Here is a 9,359-nt window from a genome sequence, read left to right on the forward strand (position 1 = left end):
AGCCACTATTAAGCGAATTAAAGGGGACGCAAACACCAGCACCGCGATACCTCAAACCTCAAACTCGCGAGAGCGACGATCTGATAAGCGGGAAGGCAGCTCAGTGCCTCACGGGGGAAACGCTGGACGCGAAGATGCCGGCCCGGAGCACGGCAGCGAGACTTCCTCACACTACCTCAGAAAGGTGAGTCATTTAAATCTCATGGATTATTTCTGGAATTTTCCCTTCAACATTTTCGGACGGTGGTTGACTGCAGGTAACTGAAACCGCGGAAAGCAAAACCCTGGAGAAGGGGGAACTACTGTACAAATATTTATTCCAAAACTGCCCTGATTTCTCTGACTGGATATGATAAATGATATAACACCTGCAAAATTCTCTAGTTTATTGCCCGCCATATAACAGGAAGACAAAAATGTTTGATGAAATTCTGAATCCTAATAGAATATTTCTTATATCTTTTTATGGTACTTGATAAAAAGTTGTTGGCATTATAATTATTAATCTTGTACTTTTACTGGATTATAAGCTTTTAGAAGACAAGTATTGTGGGGCAGGGGTTTGTACATGGAGTAGCTGTTGAAAAATACTTTAAAATTCAGTTTAATTGAAACACTTGCTTCATTCAGACCTATGCTTAAACTGACGCCGTCTTTCTGTCTGATTACAGAGGTTGGAAAATTTAAGTACTGGTTTTAAATGTGACCCGATGTGGCCGTGTGGTAGTTTTCTATGGCTGTATTACCTCTAAGACATAAAGTTGCTCTTCTTCTGGGGGAAGAATTTTAGTTCCTCAGTGTAGAGACCCCTCTTTTCAGCGGAGAGTCCAGGTGTTGCAGGGGCAGGTGGCTCATCAATGCAAGAGTGGGCCAGTGACCTTAGGCCTGGTCACGCAGGGTGAGGCAGTGATTGGTTCAGTATGGTTACGTGACCCACTTCAGTCCAATCAGATCTCAATCTGAGGTACCTTAGCTGTGGTGAAGGGGGAAAGGCATTCTTTTTTACAAAGTTTGCTGAAAGGGTCAGAGGTAAACCTGAAGCCTTCTGGTCAACTTAGTGTGAGCTTCTACCAGAGACTGTTTATAGTGGAGTGAAAAAAAAGAGCTAAGGGATGAAGAAAATGATCTTGGTAAATCTGTGTGAGCTGCTGGATCCAGCCTGACTTTTCTTTCCTTGGATTTTCAGTTATACAAATCAGTGCCTCTCTCTATTGCCTAGGCTAACTTTAGCTTATTTTCTGTCATTTGCAAGCAAAGGAGTTTTGTCTACCGTAAGCTAAAATTTAGAATACTTATAAGTATTCTAGTTATATAACATTTATCTTGCAGTACAAAAAATATGGTACCCAAAGTGCTAAATTCAGGATATTAAATGATTTTTAAAATACATATGTAAAACTTTTGATTATGTTAGATAGTTTCTAAGTGTATGGGAATACCAAAATAGTTTGAAGATGTGCAGTTAATTTTCATCCACTACAAGAAAGATGTATATTTCTTAAGGAATATCTTAGAGAAATGGACACATCTCTGTGATGTACCCTTCACATAAAACATACTCAGAAATTTTGTTTAAATGCCATAGACAAGACGAATCGTTAACAAAACACTCTTTCTCCCCCAAAATATTTTCCCCAAACTGTTTGTAATGGCATCTGTCTCCTCACTTGAGACTGAGGTCCTCAACAGTTAGCCGTTCCCTTGGATCCTGTCTGCTGAGAGAAGTTATTAAAATTCTACTGGGAGGAGGAAGGGAGGCCTGAATTACAGGTTACAAGAAACAAAGCTCTGGAGCCCTCTCTTGTGAGCATGGATTATTTTTATCAGATGCCCTAACTTCTGGAAAATAGGATGAGTACATTTTAAGAACAATGGGAGTGTGATGGAAGGAAAAGTGTAGGGTGTATTTCTCTAGGACCAAGGCTGGCAGACCTTAAGTCAGGGACAGAGTAGCCCACTCTGGGACAGAACACTTAAAAATAACAAGAGAAGGAATATCAAGGGGGGGAATGTCTCCTTTCTGAATTTTGCTGAATCCTGGCCCCAAGTGGAAAAGCATTTTTTTTTTTTTTTTTTTGCGGTACGCGGGCCTCTCACTGTTGTGGCCTCTCCCGTTGCGGAGCACAGGCTCCGGATGCGCAGGCTCAGCAGCCATGGCTCACGGGCCCAGCCGCTCCGCGGCATGTGGGATCTTCCCGGACCAGGGGAACGAACCCGTGTCCCCTGCATCGGCAGGCGGACTCTCAACCACTGCGTCACCAGGGAAGCCCCCTATTTTTTTTTTTTAAACACTTTCCAAATGAGATTCTCTGCATTGTTTTTATTTCATCAAAATTTGTTTCTTATTCGCTTAAAATACATAAAGATATAGTAACCTACCTATAATAACTCATTTGTAATTTACCCTCTTAAGATTTGGTCTTTACATCCCAGAGATAATGCATTAGTAGTTTTTACAAACAATTCTGAGAGCATCTTAGGTTACATGAATATCATCTCTACTTATTTCTCTTTATAAATCCATATTAAGTATGTTTAATTACTTCTTAATTTTATACATACTCCATAAAATATTTGTCTTTTAATTTAACAGTTTCTGCAGGAAACAATCATTTTACAAAGATTTGGCTTATAAAAATATTAAATTATTTAAAAAACTGTAGTGGACTTTTTTCAGTACCAAAGGCTTATGTGGATATTCATTCTTGCTAATATGTAAGTACTACATATGTTTATTCATGTGATGTTCTTTTATAATAAAATGAAATAAAGTAATAACATATCAACCAAAACTATCTGAATTATTAAGCTTCTGTAGATGCAGAGGTTCAGAACCACAGTATTGAAGACAGATTTAAATAATGCTTTCCATTGTGAGAAAATGCAGCAAATTGAAAAGCTAATCAGAATATCAAAGCAAATACATATTACCAAGGTTCTCTTACACTCTAACAATAAAAAATGTATTGAACATCAAGTCCTAATCTCTGTTTTTTCATGATCATTTGAATAGTCAACAAGTAGCTAGCTTCAGTATTGACAATTGAAGAGGTCTTAAAATGGAGTGTACTAGTATAACTAATAATTTCCTACCAAATTGACCACATCAAAAAACATTTATGTGAGTGTTTCAATAGAAGACAATAAAAGAAAAGAAAATTGTTGCCACTTATCAATCCTGTAACCATTTTTTAATAATACAAAAAAATAGGTGTTGTGGGACCCTCATGTCCCCCATCCAACAGCACAATAAAAATAATATTACGGAAGGGTGGATCGTATCTGGAGCTTTTATTAAAATTCCTTGAAAAATCTACAGTCAGATTTATTTTAGGTATTTGTCTCTGAGATGAGCAATACTTTTATATTTTTTGTACATATGTTACAGCACACAAAGACATTCTATAAAAGCAAGAAGTCACTATACAAGAAAAGTTCTTGTCAGTTAATGATTAACAAATCCTTTTAATTTCTGAGGTTATTGTTTTAGAAATCTCAAAGAAGGAAAATTATATAATTACCTAAATAACAGAAGTATATTTCTAATTTGCCTCTTTTCCCAGAAGTAACCCCCTGTGAAGTCATCTGTGACTTCTCCTTTAAACGTACAGTTTTGCTTATGAAATAGAAACTTGCCCTCATTTCACACTATATCTTAAATAAAATTTAGGAAAAAAATCAGATGTCATGATAGAGAAATTTCTTTGGCATTTTGAAAATTCCCTGCTTTTTAATAGCTATTTAATAAGCTGTAAATTTAATAAACTACACCTTTTAAGGGTTTCTAATGCTAACTTTACTACAACACTTTACAGTGGGTATCTTTCACACTGCATGCAATTCAGATGTTATTTCTAATTGTTACAAAATGCCTTTTTCTCTTTATTATCTGAATCATGAAGAGTGCATATTTTTATAAAGCAGTCAGTTAAAGATACAAAGTCCCAATTTTTAAAAGTACTTTCAAACTAAAACTATACCTTATTCTGTTTTTAATATTTTCATATAAAATCTTAGTATACGATCTTTTAAAGTACTTTAGAATTTAACTGTTGCAAATTTAAAAACAATATTCTTCTCTACACCAAAGGAAACAAACTGATGTTTCAATCACAAATGAAAACATCACAATTTTGTAGGAAACGTTTATACATTCCCACTGAAGCATAGGATACTCTGTCAAATATTTTCAAGGTTAAATTGCACGTTCAGTATGAGCTCACTTACCTTTCCTCAGTGCTGACTTGTTACTGAAACTGCCATCAACTTCTGTTAATGACTCTTTTAGCAAAAACGGAAAACAGTAAAGTCAAGTCACATGTCGTAAAAGTAGGCCTAGGTTGGATGCTGCTTAATTTCAGTACTGGAGGAAAAAAAAAGGCGGGGTGGGGTGGGGTGGGGTGGGTGTGGAGTGAGCACAAAAACTTTTAAATAAACCACTTCCTGCGTAGATACGGTTAACCACACACATCACATCATTACTCGATTTGAAAAACTTGCCTTCTATAGTCAACGAGATTGTTATTTTTCAGTGTGATTTTCAGTTTTCAGACACTGCACATTTGTAAAGGTTTCATCAATTCTGATTTAATGGGGCAAAATGTATGGTTAAAAATTTAGCAGGGAGAGGGGCAGCCTGCTAAGCACCGGGGACACTTCCTCTTTCTCTGCCTTCTAGCAAGGGCTTTAAGCCTAAAGCCTGCTCTCCTCAGTCAGCTAGAGCATGTCCATATGCCTTCAGGAGGCTTTGCTTATTGGCTTGGGAAGCCAAGAGACCATCTCCATTCACAGAGCTGGTGCTTTTAACTCACAGAGGGCCCCACAAAGAGGTGCTCCATTACTAAGTTCATGAGGCTTTGGACAGCTTGCATGAGAACTTCAGAGAACACAGCCCAGGGCCCCGCTGCCACGTGGGGGAATGGAATGTGCTCATCCAGCACATACTGTGACATTTGCTCTAGGTGGCTCTCACACTTGTGTGTCCTCTCTCGCAGTTGCCTAAGGAGTTCTGATATGTGCTGAAGAGCTTTTGCTGTGGCTAAATGATTCTCTGTGTGGCCTGACTTAAGAAGGAAAATAAAGGCTCCAAGGGGTGTCATTTTTGGCATGCTGCGCTGTGCCCTTCTGTGTCAAACTTCCACCCGTCCAAGACACGTTTGGGGTGGGATGGGGACTCAAAATAGCCGTAGGGTGTGCCTCTCTACTGAGCTATGGGCTCCAAGAAGTGAGCTCCTGGGCGTGCAAGCCTGGCTGGTTTTGTGAGACTGCAGGAGATTCACAAAAGGAAAATCTTCCCTTCCAAATATGTGAGAAAGTTAAATCACAATCTCTTGTCATACAAACCCATCAGACTAGAAATCTATGTAGTAGTTCTCAGTGGTGTGGAATGTTTTGGCACACATAAAGAAAAACTTTAAAAATATATGTGGTGTATATGGCCCAAGATATGCATGGCATGTCCCTGCAAATTAATCTAATTTCTCTAGGACTCTTCTTTCTAAAATCATATTTCAGATTCACCCTAGAACTCACTGTCAATTGTCATTCCAGCATACACCTTTTTAAGTTTTTAGAGCCCTGAAGGTTTGTACTCAATGTTCCTCCTTAACATTGAAGAGAAAATAGAAAGGACATGATAATGAAAGTGAGGAAACCAGATTTCAGGCTTCAGTTCTGACACTACTGTTTATTTAACCTTGGCCAAGTCGCTTAGGTTCTCTGAAATTAAGGTTATTTATCTATATAATGGAAACATACATATAAAAAATATCCATCTACCAGAATAAAATTGTTGGTTGGTACACTCAGCAGCTCCCCCAGTGAAATCTGAAACTGGCCCCCATATGATGAGGGCAAGAAGAGACCAAAGAAAGAGGCAGACCACTCCAGATTGGTAGGTGGCAGGTTTAATAAGCAAAGGAACTTACCTACAAAGATTGTCTTGGGTGGCCGCAAGACAAGTAAATCTTTGCGCCTGCCCACCAGAATCTTAAGTTTAGATAGAGGACTTAACTGGGTTCAGTCATGCATACAGTCCAGACCATCTCAATAACACGTTGCTCCCTCAAGGCTGCGTCCTTGAAAATGGCTCCTGCTGTGGGAATGGTGGGCAGAACATACATTCCAGGGTCAGGGTAGGAGGTGAGGAGCCTCCGATTGCCTGGGTCCAGTTTGCAGCTCAACTGGAGGTCACATTCTCCCAATTACCTCCTCCAACAAAAATAAGTAAATAGATTTAAATATGTTGTAAATAATGAAGAATTGCAGACTTATACATGAGCATGAGCTAGGAAATGATGATGCCTCCCAAGAAACATCAGATAAATTTAGTACATCCTACTCGATTTAAGCCTTTGTAAGTCCAAGTCAGGCTCATAAATCTAGAACAAGGGAAATAGGCTTTTCCTTTTACATAGGTACTGATAACAGATATTGGAATAGAAAAAATATAAAACACCAATGTACCCTTATGGGAAATAAATAAACACAAACACCTACTTGAAGGTATAAATTTTCAGTGTTTATTTTTGATCATGAACAAGTAGACATTAAATAAAGACAAAGCACATTTTCTTTGTACAAGATGGGAGGGGAGCAACTCAGGCAGTGATATACCTAGGTTTGGTGGCTAGAGGAAATGTATTTACCATGATTACGATTAAGGATCTAGCTTAGGCTTTGACACTTGCCACTCAATATGTATCTAATATTTATTGAATACTTGCTATAAGCCAAGAATTGTACCAATCCCTTTACATTTTTTCTTTCGTTTAATCCTTCCAACAACCTTATGAGCTAACCAATGTTATTATACTTTCTTTCTTTCTTTCTTATGAGGAAACTGAGATTATATAATTGCCCATTTTAGTAAGGAGTAGAGCCAGGAGTCCAGCCAAGGGCCCTGATCCCACAGTGATTGTTCTAAATCACTATGCTATCTCCTAACCATGTTCTATTCAGCATAACTCAAAGTAAGTAATGCCGAGGACAAGTTTCACCCCTGGTGTTTCTTTTTGCTTCTTCACTGACAGGAATGATAGACTTAGCATTAGACTCATACTAAAATCAAATCTCCCCAAAGTTCTCTACGTTTAAATTTATATTGAAGAGATTAAAAGAATTGATAAATGGAAATACACTATGTGCATAGATAAGAAAAGTAACAGTGAAAATGTGTCAGTTTGTCCAAGTCAATCAACAAATAGATTCAATAAAATCTCAATATATTGCAGAGGAATTTTTAAGGAACACAACAGGCTATTCCAGGAATTTCCATAGAAGAACAAATGTCCCAAAGTACCTAAGTTTATTTTGAAACAGAACAGCAAAGACTGATGACTTATAGTCAGATATTAACATAGTCCAGGCCACAGTATTAAAAAAACATTAGAGTACTGGTCCAATAGCAGACCATATTTATTTGAGAACTTGATATATGACAAAGATGGCATCATGCGGTAAACAAAAAGGAACAGATTGATTAGTAGATGATTCTGGCAAGACACTCTCACTAAATCAAAGAAAATAGAGTTGGGCCCCTACATTAGACCACAAGCAAAGATGGACCCTAGATGGAGTAAATCTACATTTGAAAAGTAAATCCTTTTGCTGATACAAAATATAAAGAAATATATTTTTGCAAAATGCAACTTTCATAAATAGTATCCCTAAATTAAAAGGAAAAGAACAAAAATATATGGACTTAACAAGAGCAAAAATATATGGACTTAACTATACAATAATTAAAGAATTCTGTTAATTATAAAACAAAGTTACAGAAAAATAACAGACTAGTAGAACATACATAGATTCACAAAAGATTTGTGTAAGTCAGTAGGAAACTTAAGTGGGAAATAAGAAAGTAATTTGAATAAACAATTCATGAAAAGGACTGAACTAGTATCCATCAGTAAGTAAAGAGATGTACACCTCCCCAGTAGTCACTGTAAAAACAAGTTAAATTAGCTCCTATTGAAATGGCAAAAATCTGGATGAGAATTTATAGAGAGGAACTGTCATATATTGATGGTGGAACTATAAACTGAAGCCATTCTGACAAGCAATCTGGCAAAAAAAAATATAGCAAAATAAAATATATTCATGCACTATGTTCCAGCAACCCAATTCTGTTATAAATATAGGTTCAGATAAATCCCTCACAAAGCCTTGTTTTCCCTCCTTTATCACAACTAGTTAACTGATTTAGGTCTTGGTTCTTGTGTCTCAGGTAATATTAACTAGTATTGTGTCTGTGTGTTTGTGTATGATTAGGGAAAACAAAAACAGAAGTTTATAGGCCCTCTGAGCAAATGTTATGAGTTAGACACTAAAGGAGAGTAGAAAAGAGAAGAAAGGCTTGACTTAGATTGGGAAAGATTTCAATTTCCTGTGATAGGAATGAGAGAGAGAGATGGGTTTCCCTTACTGGAGGAGAGCTTGCTCCACTCCCAAGAAGCTGCCCCTTATTGGCAAACACTTTAATCTGGAGGCAACGTCTGTTCATCTCTTGAACACTTACTGTGTACCAGGCAATATAGCAAGCTTTAGATATACTGAATATTAGTTAGAAAAAAGATAAATTAAAATAATTTATTGATAAGGAAAGAAATACAAAAGCAGTGAAGTGGCACATAAAATGTTCAGAAGGTATAAGACTTGAGGTCAGATGAGAAGAGAGGTCTTACCAAGGAAAGTAAATATTTAAAGAAAGTGAGGGATCTAGCCATGTGGATTTAGAGGTGGGAGGTGGGTATTCCATGGAGAGGAAATAGAAGTGCAGGAACTCTGGATGAGGATTGTGTCTGGGATCATTGAAAAGCTGCATGGGGGTCAGTGTGACTATAGATGAGTGAGAGAGAGGAGTATGGGGTATAGTATCAGAGAAGTAATAAGGCCTAGACCACGTGGACTCTCCTGCTCTTTTTGAAAAATCTGAGTGAGAAGGGGAAACATTAAAATAATTTGACTCACAATTTTACAAGAGCATTCTGTCTGTTGTATGAAGGATTGACCAAAAGAATGGGAATAGAACCCAGGACACCAATTAGTAAGCTACTGCAATAATCCATGGCAGAGATGATTGGGACCTGGACCAAAGTGATGGTAGCAAGTGTAAGGGAGAAATGATCAAATTCTGTATGTGTTCTGAAAATGGATCCAACAACCATTTCCTTTTGAGCAACCTGAACAGCTGAAGAATGGAGTTGCTATTAACCGAGACAAAAAAGACTTCAGAAGAGCTGGTACATTGGGGCATGTTGGTTTGTAGTACATGATAACTTTGAGATGCTTATTTGTCATCTCAGTGGAGTTGACTATTTTGCAGTTAGATATGAAGGTCTGGAGGTCAAGAAGGGAGT

The 9,359-nt window shown here is 37.5% G+C and overlaps 1 protein-coding gene across 1 annotated transcript in view; it reads right to left on the reverse strand.

Annotated features, from left to right (window-relative positions):
- Window positions 1-4,290, reverse strand: part of ARHGAP15 (Rho GTPase activating protein 15) — a 621,121-nt gene extending 616,831 nt beyond the window's left edge. Inside the window, exon 1 of the mRNA XM_060015714.1 lies at window positions 4,228-4,290. The gene's annotated coding sequence lies outside the window, so the exon portion shown is untranslated. The remainder of the gene's footprint in view (window positions 1-4,227) is intronic.
- Window positions 4,291-9,359: the final 5,069 nt, after the last annotated feature.

The sequence above is a fragment of the Delphinus delphis genome, chromosome 7 (genome assembly GCF_949987515.2).
Source record: "Delphinus delphis chromosome 7, mDelDel1.2, whole genome shotgun sequence".
Classification (NCBI taxonomy): Eukaryota; Metazoa; Chordata; class Mammalia; order Artiodactyla; family Delphinidae; genus Delphinus; species Delphinus delphis.